Source organism: Netta rufina (assembly GCF_964035555.1).
Source record: "Netta rufina genome assembly, chromosome: 1".
Lineage (NCBI taxonomy): Eukaryota > Metazoa > Chordata > Aves > Anseriformes > Anatidae > Netta > Netta rufina.
In genome coordinates, this window is record NC_140123.1 from 43,319,169 (window position 1) to 43,339,472 (window position 20,304).

At 39.7% G+C, this 20,304-nt stretch overlaps 1 protein-coding gene across 7 annotated transcripts in view; it reads right to left on the reverse strand.

The window, feature by feature from the left end:
• The window catches only part of KLF12 (KLF transcription factor 12), a 244,415-nt gene that overhangs the window by 90,892 nt on the left and 133,219 nt on the right, over positions 1 to 20,304 (reverse strand). The window contains exon 1 of one of the 7 annotated variants that reach the window (XM_084306479.1): positions 12,284 to 12,414. The exons of the other annotated variants lie outside the window; for them this stretch is intronic. The gene's annotated coding sequence lies outside the window, so the exon portion shown is untranslated. Of the gene's footprint in view, positions 1 to 12,283; positions 12,415 to 20,304 lie in introns of those variants that run through there. 7 annotated transcript variants of the gene reach the window in all.

Consider the following 20,304-nt stretch of genomic DNA (forward strand, 5'->3'; position numbering starts at 1 on the left):
GATATTATCCCCAGCATGCTGAAAGATGAGATGTTTAGTAGATCCCATATATTCGTCTGATTTAGATATGTTATTGGACCTGACATTTCCCCCCATTTGAAAGCAAGAACATTTCTGGAACAGTGAGTCTCTTGCTCTATTCATATACAAATCACCTTAAAACAAAGGGACCCCAATTCATCTGGTTGCTAGACCCTGCTGTTCTCCTGTAACACAAGTAACAAAAGCAAAAATCCCCTTATAAAGATAGTGTTAAGAACACAGAGTAAAGAACAGATCACTTTTCAAAGCCTGTAACAAGTATGAGTGACCAGGTTACAAAAATCTCTTCTTCAACAAGGCAAAAAGGTCTGTAATTGCTCAGTGATGACTGCTTACAACTTGCCCTTAAACACCTTATCCTGGTTATCACCAGCAATGAGACTCTGCATTAATGCAATGATAAAAACAAAACTATACACGTCCATAGCACAAGTAGATTGTTTTACAAATCCTGACAAGAGTTGACAGAAGTTTTATATATGCAATAGGCAAACAGATTGGTTCTGCTTGACAGAGAGACTGGGGGTAGAGCAAAGGCAAGGTGGAAAGGGACACCCTGTACACCAAAAGCTTCATATGACTGAAAGCATCATCTTTTATCTTACCAGCTTGAGAGAAACAGGGTAGATGGGATCAGTCCATGTACAAGAGAGACACAGGATCCCCATGTGTCTCTCATGCACATTTCCTTGTGCATGGGGCTGGGCAAAGATAGGCTACAGCAGCATCCAGGGGTAGATTTTTCTTCGCTTGTTCTAAGAACAGGTCTTCACTTGTTCTAAGAACAAGTTCTAAGTGAATTTTCTGCACTTGTTCTAAGAACAGGTCTTTGTTTTACTGAAGTAATTACACCTAGTCTTTTGGGACAAGAAGAAAAAAAAAAAGAAAAAAAAAGTATACTGAAGCAACAGTCTACTTACTGTGCAAATCATGTTCTCTTTTAACAGCCCTTATATATTTACTCTTGTATATACTTAATTTTGCTTCACACAATCCCTATATTGCATTTGCCCTTCAGTATGTACACTCTTTCCAATCAGTTTCTCGATCGGTCCTTTGTACATGACTGCAGTCACCACGTAATATGGTAGTACAGGTACTTTTACTATTCCAGCCTTCAGTAGTGAGGCTAAACTTGAAAAACTTACAATCCCTCCATGAATTTCTCTAAGGAAGATGAAAACTGGTTTGCACTCCGATGTCCTCCTTTCCCTGCCAAAACACTTGGATTAAGAATGTCTTTGCTTTCATAAATTCAGGCTCTCTCTGACTTCAGTCAACATTACAAAAGCCTCCAGGATGCCATCAACTGCTTGTACATCCTTATGCTTAAGACAAAAATTGTAAACAAATTAGTTTTGTTTTGTACTGGTGGTGGTCAACAGAGGTGTCTACTCCAACAACTTGCTCCTCAGCAGTGACCCACACATATTGCAGGTGTTTCGCCAAGATCTCAGGATTTTAACCTAAGCTGCCAAAGCTCTATTTAAATTGTATCTGAATCAAAACTCTGAATATTAAATTATCTTTATTTACTGGACATGCATGGCATAACAAAACAAGACTTTTTCCAATGACGATGACTATTCCAGCATTAGGAGCTATATGACTAGAAGTGGAAACTAAGCCAAAAGGGATAGCTGAATACTCAGCACTTTACTTCTTAACATCTTCTAAAAACATTATTAACTGAGATTTAACTGCTCATTTCCTTAGACAGTGAGTGCGGCTGTTGGTTTTATTTAATGGAACCACATCTTTTCTAATTCAGAGGCTCACAACACTATTGCTAGCATATTCAGAGGTATACCCTCAGCCATTTTTTCAGCTCATAAAGTCAACTGGATTAAAAACAAGAGTGTTATAGTTTGTCCCCTCTGTACTCCTGCCTTTCTACTCTTATCTACTGATCTGGGCTTCTTCTGGTGCTGTGGGCTTGGCTGATGCTGATGTGGGGGTCAGAAACCTATTTTCCCCTGTCATCTCCCAGAAATGCCTGTGTTGTTTTTTTTCCAAACTTTGTTCTGGTTTTAGGGGTCTGAACTCTGTTGCTGAAGGTTTGGCAGCCTCCAGGGCATTTGGTGGGTCAGAAAGGGTTCAGCCTGAGGTCCCTGTAACCCCGTGGGCTGCCCTGGACACCAGCCCAGCCCACAGCGGTACGACACGGGGACATGTGGCTCCATGTGGCTTCTCTTGTCTCACTGCTCCTTCCCTCTGGTGTGAGGGAGGGGAACAGCTTCAGACCTTGCTGCAGCTGGGGCTCGGAGGTGAACTGGGAGATGATTCTCCCTGCAACAGAGCCACCACGTCCTCGTGCCTGCAGAACGGGACTGTTAACCATCACCTGAAACCTGGACTGAAACAGAACCCCAAGGCAGATCAGGATGGCTCCCTACTAGAAAAAGGCTGCCAAACAATGCCGTAGCCTCTTCTAGTCACCATTCTTGGCTCGTGCTTTTTGTGCCTGCCCTTTAAAGCTGTGCACCAGTACCCTCTGCAGTACTCCATTTCATTAGCTTGCTGCTAATGAATGCTGCCAGGCACGTAACACGTCATCTCCCTATTCACAAAGCATTTGTTGGCTGTGTAAAAAAGCATTCCTTACTGCCCGTTTCCCCATCTCTCATGGAAAAAACAACCAGCCTGCTGCACAACCAGCCACAACACCTCGAGAGAAGCAAGGTACAGTTATGGCTGATGTTGAATTATCTGCCGGATGGACATCCTTTCCTGCACAGTTATACTTCACCTTCTTCCCAATCTCCTGAACACTACCTCCTTTTAACTTCTGGTAGGCTTAATTTTGCAGCAGCCTCTCTCCACTCCTGGCAATCTTCTTGCAATGTCAGCATTGTCTCCCATCCATAAGAAAGCCATGAAGAGCTCATCCTTCCCACACAGCAGAGGTTAAAATCAGTGAAAACCCAAAAATCTTTTTCGTTTTTAGCAACTCATCCTGGCAGCTTACACTCATGAACTTCAGAGGGTACTAAACTTCAGGGAGTCTTCATGCTTTTGTGGACTTTTATCGCTCTGCACGGCAGAGTTTACAACCCCCCCAACAATCAGCTGTCCGCTTTTAAACTGCTCTTCCTTTCTGGCAGCATTTCCTCAAGGTCAGACAATTTGTAAGAAAGCGTACCAAAAAAGCTGTCCTTGATGACGGAAACCGAACAGACTAAATTTAGCATTTTATAAAATAAGCTGGCTTTGAGGACAGGAAGTGAAAAAATAAATTGCTAACCGTTTAACTCTTCAAACATCACACAAAAAATACTGCTTAGTTGTCATCGTGCTGCCACACCTCATTCTGCTCTGGCAGCAGCGATTTGAGGCAGGACATTTTTGTTTTGTCAGAGCTAAAGGAGGGTGCGATGAGAACATCATGCATACTTTTCATTTCTAAAAAGCTCGCTACTATCTTAGCCACATCGTCGCCACGGCTGCACCAAAGGGAGGAGGCTGAGCGGTGCAGGTACACGGTCTGCTGGGCTGGCAGTGCAGAACCGTGCCCAGCTAAAACAGCTTGCAGCTCCGCCTGTCATGCTTGGAGGGTGAAACCCAAATTACCAGGAATATTCTGCAGGTCACAGATTTTAACACTTCACGTTAAATAAAACTCATGTTAGGTTTGAAATATCAAAACCCACTTTAGCAGAGGTAATTTTGCTTCTGCATAGCACAAAGATGTGTTTGCAATGCTAAAGCCACAAAGCAGGCATGCAGGTAGACTAGATGTATGAAACAGTGTGCTCATTTTTAGTATGCTGCTTGCTTTTTTATAATTAAAAATGGAATATTTTCCTAATCTCTCCTGTAGATAAGGGTAGAAAATTCATCTCTCTGACCTTGCAGTTCTGCAGCTGTTGTCACGAAGCCTGTCCTCCTATATGTGTTTTTGCCCTGTTGTGCCCCAACTAGACACTTGCAGAGTATGAAAGGCTAGCACACAGCTAGCTTGAGTAGGTAGCAGCTTGGGCACTTCAAAAGGTGCCCAATCCTTTACTCAGGGTCTTTTTTGTTTTGTATTACTAATCTAGGAGTAAACTCTCTTTAAAATTACGGGAAGAGATGTTTTTGAAAACCCCTTCCCGTTGAATGTAATGAGAAATTACATTCACAATACTCATGCTTCCGCCTGAAAAGCTCCATTTCAACCAAAGCAAGCAAAACACTCTAAAAAAGGGAGAAATGTGGCAACCTGGGGGGAAAAAAAAAAAAAAAAAAAAAAAAAAAAAAAAAAAAAAAAAAAAAAAAACTAAACAACTTGTATTTGAAATACTCTGCAACCCCTTGGAAGACATATCTGAGACTCACCTGTGCTCACTCAAAGATGCAGCTACCTTGATTATCAATCTGCCCATGAGGCTATACCAGGACAGTGGTGACAGGCAGCTATACAAAATCAGAAGGGCAAACAACACACGGGCTACTGAAAACTAAAACTAAGCAAAATATTTAAAATGTTTCTGAATACGAAAGCACCAAGTACACAGGCATTTGTGCCCTTTTGATGGAGGCTGCTGCTCCAGGCTTTCCCATGCCAACAAAACTGCTCAGTCTGGATACATTAGACAAACACAGGACGTCATGCCGAAGAACACAGCAAAATGCGAGACAGCTGGATCTTTCTGCTTTTTACTAGAAGCTTAAATTAAAAAATGGTTTAGAAACAGTTTTCAGGAAATGACTGGCCAAGGTCAAGGTGAAATTTGTGTTAGAAACAAAAAAGAGATCCATCCCCAAGAGACTGCACTCCCAAGTTAGGGTGAGTCTGACTCTATTACAACTCCCACTGAAACTTTTCTAAAAAGCACCAGTCGGAACCGTGAGAGACAGAGGGCTGAGTCCGGGGTTGGTTAAAATAAAAAGGGGTTCAATGAAAACTCGATTAAACAAATTGGAACAAATTCAACAGGAGAGACTGAATGATCCCCACTTTAAGGTACTCGTGATTCACTTAATGGATCATTACTTCAGCGTAATACTTGGATGTTTGATTTCAAAGTGGGTATTTCCAACTCTTAATGCCTAAAATAGAATTTTCTATTCTCTTTGTGATTCTGGAGAGGCAAAATAAATTCAGCACACGTGATGAGGTGCAGGTGACCTTTGCCTGCAGAGTGTTGCTTGATGTGCAGACCCTACAGAAAAAGACCCCAAATAAAACAGCATTACTGTGAGCTGGGGAGACCAAATTCAAACCAACCATTCATAAATAGACAAGCAAAAATTCAAGCTCCAAGGCTGTAAAACACTCTATTAACTTTTTCCTGAACATTAAGGCACTGCTGCACTCCGTGTGCAGGTATTCCACAACTACTGCAACAATAAAAAAGTACCAGAGGCTCAAACCTTTTGTAACAGCTCAAACTAGGAGCAAGAGAATGTGCTTAAAAATGAAGAGAGATCCCTATACAAACAACATTAATTTTTAAACATGTTTAACAGTGAACACAAATACAGTTAGTGTGAAATGACTTATTTTTAAATAATGTATTTCTGAAGACAGAATAAGCATTAAGGTTACTTGGTATTTAGCTCTCCCATCCCAAAACGTACAGATTTACCTAAGCGTATCTCCCACGGCACCTAAAGAGAACTAGTGATTACCACCTCCTATACCCCTATAAACTCATCAGCTTCTGTACTATCTAATAAGTTAAATGTAAAAATAATGCATTTCTTGAACATGATGCCAAATTCACGGTATTTCAAACTCTTAAGAGCTCTGCCACAATGCTTCATAAAAGAAAAAAAACACCTATCCCCTCAGTCCCTAAATCATTAACACATTCAGAAAACTAGATGTTGAGCATAGATGTGTTATTTATACTTGAGCAGTGTTACTAGAATCCTCTATCAAATGAAGAATCTGTTGAAAGAAACTAATTTATGACTATTGCTATGACACAATACTTCAAGAGAACTAAGAGCATAACAAACGTGTTCAACAACAGCAGTGTAATATTACCTGTGATATTACTTGCTTCAAGCATATAAAGAATACTGACAATGTATTTGTATTCTTTGTATTAATCCACTTTAGATTTGAGAATAACTTCTGAAGAAATGGGAGATCTCTAAATAATGGTAAGGGAGAGGTGAAATACTATATAAAGTACCTTATTCCCCCCAATTCATAATCATTCTTCACATTAAAAAAAAAAAAAAAAAAAAAAAAAACTTTATAAAATCCCAAATAATCAAAATTTTACATATTCACCTAACAGTACTCATAAATTTTTCTCTCAGGTTTTTGGAGTAATTCTTCTTTTTAATTTCCATTAGTTCTTTATTTTCCCTAATCCCCCTTTAAATCAGAATCTTTCCATTTAGTTTATCTAAATACTATGCATTGAATTGTACTATGAGTTAAATGAGAATATTTGAGTTAATAAATTTGAGTCCTTAATACTTGTGCTGTAAAGTAATAAGAAAATAATGTACTAAACATACACTGGGAATTTTTAATGAATTTGTTTTGTTAGTATGGACTAGCTATTTAGCATGAAATTGAATACATCAGGAACTATCTGCAAGTACCTCCCAAACAGATTTGCTGCTAGAGAGGTGCAAAAAACTAGCAAGGCTTAGTGAAAGTCATTGTTGAAAAACAGTGCTCAGCAGCATTTACATTTCTAGGTGAAAATATTCAAACAATATTTTAAGATTTATTTCTATCCAACACAGAAGTATTCAATGCTTGCACGCAAACCAACTTGTTGTGAGAAATGACAGCCTGAAGAATAACTTGCAGCCAATAACTTGCTGAAGTTATGTTTTTTTTATGCAAAGATTTGGCCCCAGACTATTCATAGATGTAGTAGCAATACAAGGACTATGACAAATAACCCCTGAATTAGTTAGCTACCTGCAAACTGATGCAAGCTCCAGGTGACACTAAGTCATGTCCCCACCAGCCTTGGAGCTCAGCAGTCCCAGAGGGATCTCACACATCCAAGTCACTCCTCCTTGGGTACGCAGTGCCAGACACCATAACGGAGCTCTGTGCACCAGGTAAGTACAGTTGATGTGAAAAAGGCATAAAAGACGGGACAGCTAATTTTTAGTTATTCCTCCACAGTCAGTCTTCCTTGCATGTTCCCTGTAGCAGGAATATACCCATGAACTACAAGGAGGTGGCAACAATTCTTCAGCTAGCTGAGAAATACATCAGGAGCAGTGGGGGTGTCATGCCCCAAACTCACATGTAACATGTCTTCCATACCCTGCAACTGGGTTTCTCTGTCTCATCCTGCATCTCTGTTTATCTTAATTTCCACCAGATGGATTTGTTTTCCCAAACAAACATCCTTTTTCTTTTTGCTGTCCTTCATTCTGAGGTTATGCTGATTTTATTCTTCTGACCTCTGAACTGAGATTGTATATCAATTTCAATACGCTTTTCCTTACTAAAGTACATCAAGTAGTACCAGCTATCACAGAATCACAGAATCACAGAATTTCTAGGTTGGAAGAGACCTCAAGGTCATCGAGTCCAACCTCCGACCTAACGCTAACAGCCCTCCACTAAACCATATCCCTAAGCTCTACATCTAAACGTCTTTTGAAGACTTCCAGGGATGGTGACTCCACCACTTCCCTGGGCAGCCTGTTCCAATGTCTAACAACCCTTTCAGTGAAGAAATTCTTCCTAACATCTAACCTAAAACTCCCCTGGCTCAACTTAAGCCCATTCCCCCTCGTCCTGTCACCAGGCACGTGGGAGAACAGGCCAACCCCCACCTCGCTACAGCCTCCCTTGAGGTACCTATAGAGAGCGATAAGGTCACCCCTGAGCCTCCTCTTCTCCAGGCTGAACAAGCCCAGCTCCCTCAGCCGCTCCTCGTAGGACTTGTTCTCCAGGCCCCTCACCAGCTTCGTCGCCCTTCTCTGCACCCGCTCAAGCACCTCGATGTCCTTCTTGTAGCGAGGGGCCCAAAACTGAACACAGTACTCGAGGTGCGGCCTCACCAGAGCTGAGTACAGGGGGACGATCACCTCCCTCGCCCTGCTGGTCACGCTGTTCCTGATACAAGCCAGGATGCCGTTGGCCTTCTTGGCCACCTGAGCACACTGCTGGCTCATATTCAGCTGACTATCCACCATCACTCCCAGGTCCTTCTCTGCCTGGCAGCTCTCCAACCATTCCTCTCCCAGTCTGTAGCTCTGCTTGGGGTTATTGCGCCCCAGGTGCAGGACCCGGCACTTGGCCTTGTTGAACTTCATGCAGTTGACCTCAGCCCATCGGTGCAGCCTATCCAGATCCTCCTGCAGAGCTTTCCTACCCTCGAGCAGATCGACACACGCACCTAACTTGGTGTCATCTGCGAACTTACTGAGGGTGCACTCAATGCCCTCGTCCAGATCATCAATGAAGATATTAAAGAGGACCGGCCCCAGCACCGAGCCCTGGGGGACGCCACTAGTGACTGGCCTCCAACTGGACTTGGCTCCATTCACCACGAAAGTCAGATAGTCAGATCTATAGTCAGATCTGACTGAAAGCAATCCTTACAGTAGTTAGGGAAAAGAAAAGAGAGGAAAAAAAGCTTCACTTCAGACAGGAAAAAAGTGATTAAGTAAGGATTTACTAAAACTGCCAAACTCCAGCATGTTCCTCGAAAAGGAAGGGGAATAACAGCGCTGTCTAGAAAAGGCTCTGCAGAGACAGACAAAATGCAAAGACTGGGTCCAGTGCTCTCTGATATCAAGTTCTGGATGGAAGGGCTGGATATGAACAGCAAAGAGACCAGGGCTCCAAGGGATCATGAGAGGTGAGCTGTGAATTAAGGGATTCCACAATTTTAAATCTTAAACGAGCCACCAGGTCATCTAATGTCACCTCAGAGGCAGATGAAGAAGACGATGGTGAGAAGGTGCCCATCTCCCTGGGTGGTGGGGCTGGCTGGCAAGGCTGCAGGGCTTGATCATTGATGAGCATGCATGACCCAACCCAGAAGGGATGAGATGGTCAAGCTTGGTGTGGCCGGACAAAAGGCCAAGTAAAGTGTGCCGAGTAAAGCAAAATGCCCTGCCAGCGGCCGGCATGGGACACAAAGCTGCCAAGATACATCATTCCTCCACTCCAGCAGATATCCCCGAAACCCACTGCCCCTCCGTAACACTAGTCCACAAAAAATGAGGATAAGCAGTGCATATTGCAGTAATTGCCCACTAAGGGTCTGAAGAAAGTTAGCAAAGACATTCCTAACGTTCCCCAAAGGCAGATTGCTTAATCTTTCAGGCTTAGTAATGTTGCCTTAACACAGCTTTTGGGAAGCAAAGATGGAAATGGCTGTTTTTGACTTTTCCCCCAAAATTGAATGTGCTCTTATATAAACTACAAATATGTAGATTTGGAAAATTAGTTTTTAATGCATCTGGAATGGACTTGGATTCAACTCACTGACCTGATATGTCACAGTACTTACTGCTACAGAAGACCAGTAATAAAAACCTAACCTTGTAGGTACACCTTTTCTGAGTATTTAATAAAGATTCACAGAATCACAGAATATCCTGACTTGGAAGGGACCCACAAGGATCATCAAGTCCAACCCCCAGCTCCACACAGGACCCCCCAAATATCAGACCACATGTTTGAGAGTGTAGTCTAAATGCTTCTTGAACTCTACATGATCAAAATTACAGTCAAGGGGTAAAAAAGGTAGGATATGGAATATGAGATGGACAACCTACTGACACCATATGTGAAATGGCAGACAAACGCTCAGATATAGACCTGGAGTTGAGCTGTTTTGGTTTCAACCTATGGCAATACTAACCACTTACTGATTATTGCAAGCTGATTACTCTTCAGAAGTCTCTTAGATGGAGATAATACAGACTACTTCCACTTAACAGAAGGGCAAATGTAGGGTGAGAATCTGAAGAGATTTTTCAGAACTATAATATCAAAAGTTTAGAATTACAACATTAGAGCTAACACATTATAATACATTAAAAAAAAATAAATTAGACATATCCTAACCATGAAGCCATATATTATTATTTATGATTTTTAAAGTTACTAAAGATAAATAGCATAGAACAAAATCTATTACTATTCACAATAATTTCCACACTACAAAGCTTACACTGTGTATGTCTAACAACTTCTATTATTTGAAAATATCACACTTGAAATCTGAGGCAACTATACATGCTCATATTCTCATTTTTTCAGATCTTTAACGCTAAGAATAACATGTACCTCAACTAAAATGAACTCAACCAGATATTTTTTACTTGTTAATAATATCCCAGTGATTTTTACTACACAGCAGAAGAAACTGTATTTTATTTGTTTTTCTCAGAACAGAGTAATACAAAACAAATAAGATCACCATGTTATTAGTCATGGATGACATCACTCTAAGTTTGTTCAGGAGGAGTAATTGTTTTTAAGAGAGGAAACATCAGTTTTCAGAGAAGTTGTTGATAGTTTGCGTCAACTTCAAAATGTATGACTTTCTCTAAAATTAAATTTTGTTAGAGACAAAATCGTTGTTTTTTGACAAGTAATACATATAAAGTACCAGATTAGACACTTGAAGCTAAACTGCAAGTAAAACAGTTCTCTTGAGTCCCCTTGAGAAATAGATTTTAATTTAATGGAAACTTCTTACATGCTCTCCATGGTGACGGGGGCAACAAGACAAACTATTTCTCCCACTTGTCCAGAGGAAAAGGGAAAGAAATGGATAGAAGAACCCTTTTAGCTTGGTCCACCAATTATCTTTTAACAGAATGAAAAGTTTGATTTTACTTTCTAGCTCTTTGGAAGTATTTAGTGTTTAAAAAAAAAAAATCATCTTTAAAATGCACATTGACCGATTTAATATTTCAGCAAAGAACAAACATCACTTACTTTCTGTTTTTTTGTTTTTTTTTTTATTTCTTTACTGATTATAACAAGCTAGCGAATTCCCAAAAGTTTTTGACTGACCTGAATCTCCTTAAAAAAAAATAAAAATAATAATAATAATAAAACAACATTAGATGCAACAGCACATGACACCTGGTACAATGTATGGAGATGTTTTACCACATCATTGAAAACACTGCACCTTTGAACCAAAGTAATTGTTACTGTCAAAGAAAGAGGCTCCTTAACTCCATATTTACATCGACACTGAGAATTTATTGTTGCATCTTTTATAGAACCATGGAATAGTTTGGGCTGGAAAGGACCTTAAAGATCATCTAGCTCCAACCCCCTGCCATGGGCAGGGACACCTCCCACCAGACCAGGTTGCTCAAAGCCCCATCCAGCCTGGCCTTGAACACCTCCAGGTATGGGGCATCCACAGCTTCTCTGGACAACCTATTCCAGTGCCATACCACCCTCATAGTAAAGATATGCATACACAGACACATGGATTCACCCTAGTTAATAGCCAATGCTTACATGAAGGGTCCAAATGAACAGTTCCAAAAGACTCACCATGACTGTTCAATAAGCAATGAGGTTGAAGGTGCAAGAGTTGATTCACTCCTATGTGGTTTCCTGCTTTACTGCTCTGACTCAAAGAGGAGATGAGCTACATGCAAAAACTCACATTTTATTTACCTTGGGAGGGGTGCATGAGGTAACTTTAAAAGAAGCAAAAATTGAATTGTTCTATTTTTTCACTAACCATTGTTACCATTCACCAAAACAAACAAACAAACAAACAAACAAACAAAAACCACCAACGATCAGCACAACAAATACATCTCTGAGTAGACATACTCAAGTTTCTGTTTCTCCAGAGACACAGACACTATTTCGCTTGCTGACACGTGGGTCCTGTGTTTAAGCTACTTTACAGCGCTAATTAGTACTGACAACTCTTAATATATTACAACTTAAATAGGAGAAATCACACTTAGGCTTTGTTGGTGGTGTATTTTTTTTTCCCGCTGAATAAGAAAGACTATCTCTCACTTCATAATAAACATAATTGTATGTTGCAGCTTTGAAAATCTAACACAAGAAAACTAAGAGCTCTAAATTGCAGCTGTTTTATAAATGGCTTGGTATCTCATGAGTTCGCTGCAATACTTCAAGACTTTTGCATTCGAACAGTACAGAGGATTGTTTCTGACACAGCAACACATGAGCAGACAGCCACAGTTCCTCTGTGATGCACCTATGGCAGAGCCATAGTGCAAATGACCCTCGCATGGCCATGACAAGGAACTCATCTTGTGTGCACTTCCCAAGCAACAAACTTCTCAGTAAGTGCCATACCTGCACAGATCAGGGAGCACACCACATGCATTTCCAACTGTGAGCAGGCCAGTCTTCCAGAGAAAGGTTGAAACAGCTATGGAAATGAGCAATTGTGGAAAATTCTGACAGGGAAGGTTGCCTATACCCTCATTATTTACGCTCTAGAAGGAGTTAAGCTCTTCAGATGAACTTTGTAAGAAAAAAAATCGAGAATCAAGATGCCACCAGCAATCTGTCTGGTTGAGCACCTCCCGTTAAAAGAGAAAAATGCTGTTGAGAACACCACTCTTGAAAAATTTGCCTTGCCGCAACCTGGCAAGTAAACTCTGATCAAAATTCTCCCCCTCTCCCTCCTGTCCAGTAAATCTTAAAGCCTGTAAATCAGACCAGTTTCAAAAGGATGCATCAGAAGGATCCCATCTCGGAACAGCCTCGTAACTGCACCTCGTAAACCATAAAAAGCCTCATAAATAGAGTTCTCCTTGTGAGTACTGGAGACGGACTTGAATCTCTTCAGGCACCGTTGCAAACTGAAGCCAGGTCTTCCACATCATTAGTGGTTAAGTGGTCCATGCTTCTGCGTAAAAAGAGGGCACAAACATTACCTGCTACTTCTGTGCTTCAAAATACAAGGTTTGGGGGCATTTAAACCAGAGGCTGAGTCAGAGCAGTACAAGTTTAGTATCTCAACTGCCAGGTCAGATACCCTTGACAGGAGATATATACAGATCACCTGTTTTCCTGGTCCTGATCAGACACAGACATGTCTGAGCTGTTCTGCTTTTAAAAAGCACCACATACACATAAGCAAGATTTTAGGTCCTAAAAAGTGTAAAGTATTATGTACAATAAATAATAAATTAAAAAAAAAATCACATCCCTCCAAATTTTTGTGGTCTAATAGAAGATTTAAGGATTTCAGTTTTGAATTATGGCACCGAAATCCCTACGATGTTCCATTTCAGGAACAGATCAGGCTAAAAGCTGTTTACCTAGCTGTGCAGAGGATCAGTCCCTTTTCCAAGGGAGAAGAGGAAAGTCAGATGCACACTTGAATATGACCAGGTGTCCAAATGACTAGCTGACATGGACATCATTTAGAACGACAGCAGTGCTGTGAAAAGACTGTTTATAATCCCATTACAAGATTTTAATAGAATGACTCACAGTTAATATACACCCAGGTGGTCTTCACAGACAGATGAGGTACTTCATCATACTACATGGTAACAAGAACTTTGATATACAAGGGCCTATTCTTCAAATGCAGAAAGCATTTCTGAGGAATCTGTTCAACTTCAAACCCAATGACTCTACCGCTCAGACAGCAATTTATATTCAGCTAATAACTAATCCAGTGCCTGCATAGGATATAATTGATAACTTTATTGCTTTATTATCCTGGAATGTAATGACAAGCTTTATCACCATTTTTCCCCCTTCCTTCCTTTTTAAAAACTGAATTCTTCTGTGGAAGGAAAATAACAGTTATATTCTACTGTCAATCACAGATATTGCAATTTTATTAAATTTAAGGTAAGTAACAATCATACTTAAAGGCCATCATTTGGACTGTACAAAGCCAGCTGCATTAGCCTGAAGACTAACTGCAGCAGCTGCACTACGTGGAAGGCTACAGCAAAGTCAGTGCCAATACACCCGTACACCAGAGGAAGAGGGTTTTGCTTGCCAATTTGCTTTTCTGTTTGTTTGCTTTGGTATGTGAATGTAACATCCTGCAAAATTTGCTTGTTTAGCTTTATGAACATGTACAAGTGTTCAACATCACATTAGACCATGGATCAGCCCCAGTGCCAGTCCTGTGGGATGCAGCCATTGCTGAGCATGACCAGGGCTGCTGCTGACCCAACTAATGACCCCTCTTTTGAGGGAACAGCTTTGCAAACGGCTCAAAGAGCCAGCTTACCAAATGATCTGCTCCGACTGTTAAAAATATATCCCAACAGAGCTGATCATTAAAATAGTGGGACCAGTTGACTGCCAAAAAGACCTAAGTATTTACCCAGGGAATTCTCAGGTTATTAATTCATGCGCGGCGCCTCAGGAGAAAAAGAACGTTTGTTTAGGCCAGAATTTGCAGACTGTGTCCTAGTTCAGGCACCAGTACTATTTCAAAATGCTGGCCTTGATGCACTCAAATATGAAAGAGTAAGGAAGAGAATATTTAAGAGAAAACAACCAAACTTTGTATAGGACTATTTAAGATATAAATCTAGGAAAAGGGAGAAATTTGGCAAGCAAAACATATTTCTTGCTTTGCCGTCATCTTATCTGTCTCCAAAGATTTCACAGTCTAGAGAACAATATTAATGCACATGATACAGTTGATCTTGGAAATATTGATTACACACCAAAAGCATGACATTTGAAATCACAACTTCATTACATCCTGAAGTAACAGCATAGTGTCATAGAGGGATATGTTTATTATTGTGAGTCTAAGCCAGTTATCTCTGGAAAATGAGTTTACTCTGTAACTCTTTCATGATACAGAAATAAGTCTTAGGAAGAGAACGTAGTCCTTGCAGAAGCAATTGTGTACAACAATGACAAGAAATGCCATAACTGGTTCTTGAAAAGCTATCCCTAAGTTCATGCTGAGTTCAATAAGCTTGAAAGGTTGTGAATGGCATGAGATGTTTTTTACAGTACTTCCCTGTAACTATTAGCTTAGTCTGGTAAAAGAACTAGTCCGGCTGTTCTCAAACAAATCCTCCTGGGGAAGAGATGTCTTTGAGTCTTGTCTTCAGTCTTTCAGATCTGGCAGGAAGGCCAAAGCGGCCAAATCCTTGGTACATAAATAGTACAAAGTATGCCAGTCATTTGCCCTCCACGTGTACTTTCAGTATGACATAGAACCCTGTAAAAATTAAGGAAGAAGAAATAATTAAAAAAAAAAAAAAAAAGAGAGAGAGACAGGAAATAGAAAGATTTGAACCAATTTACCTATTTAGTTCAAGTTTTTCCTAAAGGATCCATGAAAGACAATAAGGAAAAGCATTTCCATTGTGAACAGGTTTAAATTCACACACTGAATCTTGCATTTTCCACTGTACAAAGAGGGAGAAAGAACATCATTGGGCTAGATGATCTCAAAACTAGTACTAGTACTAGTTTTAATAGTTTTTTAGTACTGTTTTTTAATAGTACTAGGCTAGTACTGTTGTGACCTTGCACAAAAAGAGTATATGGAAATAAATATTTTCCTAAACTAAAATGCAATGGCTTAAAAATATATCATTCATATATCATATCAGAATATATTATTTGTTTAAAATATAGCGTGATTATTTCTGATATGTTACTGCTATCGATTTCTTAACCTTTTTTATTATTATTATTTTTAATTTCTTAACAAAAAAAAAGTTCCTTAATAGATAGGTAGCTTATGAAATTTGAAAAGCACTTAATTGTCAACTATTATGCTATTTATGGTACTCATGGGTCAACATGACTCTTTAAATCTTGCTGCAGATCTTGAGAGCTGGTTTTAGTTAACTTAGTTAACTACCAAATAAACTGGAAAAAAAACACTACAGCTGAAGCCAATGAACCAAAACACATTACAGATTAAAAATTACTGATGAAGTAACTGTCAAAATGTTTTTATTATGAAAATAAAACCACAGAACATGTATTAGGCTTAACGGCCTTTTATGAGTATTTGAGAGAGAGTGTCCTTTGAATACTGTTAAAAAAAAAAAAAAAAAAAAAAAAAAAAGCACCAAGAGCTGGCATCATAAAAGTGTGCCACAAACAGGTTGCAGTTAGGAACATTATTGCATATATTTTTTAAGTATAAATATACCATAATTTAGATGACTACAGAGTAATGTGGGCACATGAGCTAGGATTTTAATGTTTGGTTTTAGAGGCCAGGGAGCTGCTGTCTCCTCAAGGACCAGATCAGCCCTCCAGAATCCAGGCTTCCAGCCAGAAAGCTTCCCATTGCTAAACACGTCCTAATACATAATACTTGCACATTCACTGAAATCGACTAAAGCTAAGGCAACAAAACACAGCTTTGAGAGATTTTTCTAATTTTCCATCTGTGTAACGGAAGAAAGCAATTCTTGCCATAATTACAACATAAAAGAGGATAATAAAGATTTCAGTCCTTTTGAATTCCTAACTGGAGACTCCAAGCTGCAAAATAGGTAAGAAATGAAAAAAGGAACCAAAGTGCCTCAATAAGGGATAGCCTTGTTGAGATACTCTGGTGGATTTCCTCAACCTGCCTGTATCCCCTTCGATTTGTCCAGACTGACCCTTGGCCAAATGTGGGGATGGTCAGAACATGACTGAAGTAAAAACATGTAGCACAGTATGAAGCAGAAATTGGATGACATTAATTGCCTACACTAAAACATGGAAAAACAAACAAACAAACAAACAAAAAGACCCAGCTATAGGATGTTCCAGAAAGATTTTTTCTCCTTCTTTAAACAAGGCACCATTTGGAGTTTTTTAGACTCCACTAGAGTTAGAGGATGTCAAGAATACTGAATTTTAACTTCAGCTTGGTTTTCCCAGGAAGGATTTAATGCCTTTAGGGCAACCAAGAGAAGTACAAGTATTACAAAGATTTATGACCAGAAACCAGTGAAATAGTTTGATTAACTCTCAAAAGAAAACTCTGAAGTGACCAACACAATGAAAATATCTGTATAGTCATAACTGACTTTGATAAAATGGAGTGAAATTCTGGGTTTGCATTCATTACAGAGATATTTTTAAACAGGAAAATTAACAACACGTTGGAGATTAGAAAGAATGAGTTTACATGTATATTGCCGTCTTTGCATCACAAAATTACTGAAAATTAATATATTTACTGAGTTTATATTACGGAAGCCACAATGCAACCCAATACAATGTGTGTTTTAGATGCTATTACTATACACATAAAACAGAGAGAATACTAGAAAAACTCTTCGTGCTGTTATGAAACGGCATAGGTGGCCAATGCAGCATCAGAAAGGTGTGACCAAGTTCAGTTTGTGACCAACTTCAATTCACCAAATCAGTTCAACCTACTGAATAAAAAATTCTTACAATGTAGATGGCAAACATGAAAAACAATTTTTATCTTCTATTAATAATGACTAAATTCATCTGATCTCCATGGATAATGAGATAAAAAAAATAAAATTGCTTGCTTAAACTGAGAAGATTACTAGTAATATAAGAATATGCATTAATATAAGAACTACAGAGCTGGCCTCACATGTCCCTAATGCCTGAGACAGCTACAGGAGTGCTGCTGAGCTCCAGCAATGTTTGGCTTCATCAATAGTTAACTCTCTCCTGACACCATCTGCTTACACCACAGTAAGAGAGGTGGTAAATGCTTAACGGGGAGGAAATCGATGACTGAGTATTTGGCAGCTACAATCACTACAGCATTTATTTTTGGGTGATGAATCACTGCGTTTAACCCAGCCACACAGTGCTGGTAAATTTGCTTTGCAGAAAACCTCTTTACCAGATGGTACAGGCGTTAGGCAACAAACACCTTGCTTGGTAGGGCTGTGTCTAGAGACCGTTTCGGACAAACTTGAAAATCTGATGGTCCAATTTTTCCCCTGTACTCAGCTCTGGTGAGGTCGCACCTTGAGTACTGTGTTCAGTTTTGGGCCCCTCACTACAAGATGGACATCGAGGCCCTGGAACATGTTCAGAGAAGGGCTACAAAGCTGGTGAAGGGCCTGGAACACAAGTCCTGTGAGGAGCGGTTGAGGGAACTGGGGTTGTTTAGTCTGGAGAAGAGGAGGCTCAGGGGAGACCTCATTGCTCTCTACAACTACCTGAAAGGAAGATGTGGGGAGCTGGCGGTCAGCCTCTTCTCACAGATAACTAGTGATAGGACTAGCTGGAATGGCCTCAAGTTGTGCATGGGGAGGTTTAGGTTGGAAATGAGGAGACATTTCTTTTCAGAAAGAGCAGTCAGGCATTGGAATGGGTTGCCCAGGGAAGTGATGGCATCACTGTCCCTGGGGGTGTTTAAGGATAGGTTGGACCTGGCACTTGGGGTCATGATTTAGTGGGTGATATTTGTGGTAGGGGGGCGGTTGGACCAGATGATCCTGAAGTTTTTTTCTAATCTTACTGATTCCATGGCCCATGGTCATTTGCCCACAACCCAACCAAGCTATGAGAATACGGGACAACCTGTTTGTAGATTTCAAAGATTTTGATTGTAGTCTACAACAATCACCTTGTCCTTCACAGACAGTCAAAATTATCCAAGACAGAGGATTTACTGCAGCCATGCAAGGTGTCAGTGACAGAGCCCAGCGCAAGAGCTGGATCTACTCCCTTGCTCCCCACTTCGACTAAACTGATATCACACCACCACAATAATACTTCAACCTCTGTCAAAACCTTGAGTGAACTTGCAAAAACTGGACGCAACACTGGATAAGCAAAAACCCTCACTAACCTTTTAGATCTAGTCAGCTGAAGTACATGTATGTCTCCAAAATCCTGCTCTCCCTTGGCAGCCTCACTGCAGGCTGCCTGGGACCAGGGCCAGGAGATGCACCCAAAGTCGTCATGGGCGAGAAATTTCACTCCGACTACCTTCAAAGCCCAAGATGACAGTGAGGTGAAGCAGCTTTGTTTGGAAATATGATGCGAGTGCTCTTTAATGGTGATGCAGATTGTCAAAATATATTATAATAAATATATTATAAAATAAATATATTTGTCCTTCTCCCCTTGCCTCTTATTCAGAATTTGGAAAGAGTTCAAGGTCTGACCCAGTTTCTGCTACTTCCCCTGCTGTCATTCGATCACAGATTTCCACCACAGCAGCACTCACATTTACACATGGGTGAACAACTATTTTCTGTAGCATGTCAGCTATACCACAAATGATATCCCAATATAAAACAACAACAGATCACTGACATTTTGCGTCACCATTAAGAGCTGTGACAATGCCAACGAACGCAGCCCTCATGCTGCAAGGTAGCTACTGGGTCAGAACAGTGTTTTTATATTTCCTTTTGCCACCCCAAAACAGGCATCTCCTAACGCAAATACCTACCTTAGCATTGCCTGCAGTACCAACTGAGTTGTTAGATCCCTTTCATTTGGCCTTCAAGTTGACAACAACAAGTGCCAAGACTTTAATACAAGCTCAGCCCCAAGAATGTGACTGGCTATAGTAACAGTCCGCAACAACTCCATTCATTTTGGGATGCATCAAGAATAGTGGAATAATAATTATATTTTACATAGAGATACACGTGCACACATATGAGGGGGAAAATATGAAGTATTTAAATGCAATATTTCTACATAAGTTTAATATATACAATCTGTATATATAATCACATTACATAATACTTTATGTATACATATAAAGACATAACTAGAAAGACATGTACTGTAAAGACTTCATACATTTGTGAGATCAGGGTCATTCTTTGCACCACTGAGTTTCTAGTCACTGATGTGCAGAACAGCTGAAAAATCAGCATAAGACATTGACTTCACTACCTCTTTTTATCTCTTTCTTTTTTTTTTTTTGCCCTTTACCAATTCTTTATAAAAACTAAAAAACAATGAACATCATTTCTTCTCTTTTAGGCATTCAGTTCTTATTAAGATCCCTCGATATCCTAATGAACACTTTAGTCTGAGAATTTCCAATTCATTTCTACTTATTACAGTTGGTTTTACACCAGCACAACCCTAATACTGTCCCTTAAAAGATCAAAGGAAAGGAGAGAATTCTAATGAAATCAACTTTAATTCCATTAGATTTCAAGCTGTGCTTATGAATTTATTCCTTGGGGCCAATCACTAAAATTTCTCTTTCAGGTTTGGCTTTTTTTTTTTTTTTTTTTTTTTTTTTTTGTTCTTTAGTATCTTCAGAAATGCAGTAGCTCCTGACATAAAAATAAATATTTAACCAATGAATGTTTTTATAGTGTATATATTATATACATACATATATGTATAAACATATATATGTATGTTTATATAGTGTATATATTGTGATGACCAGT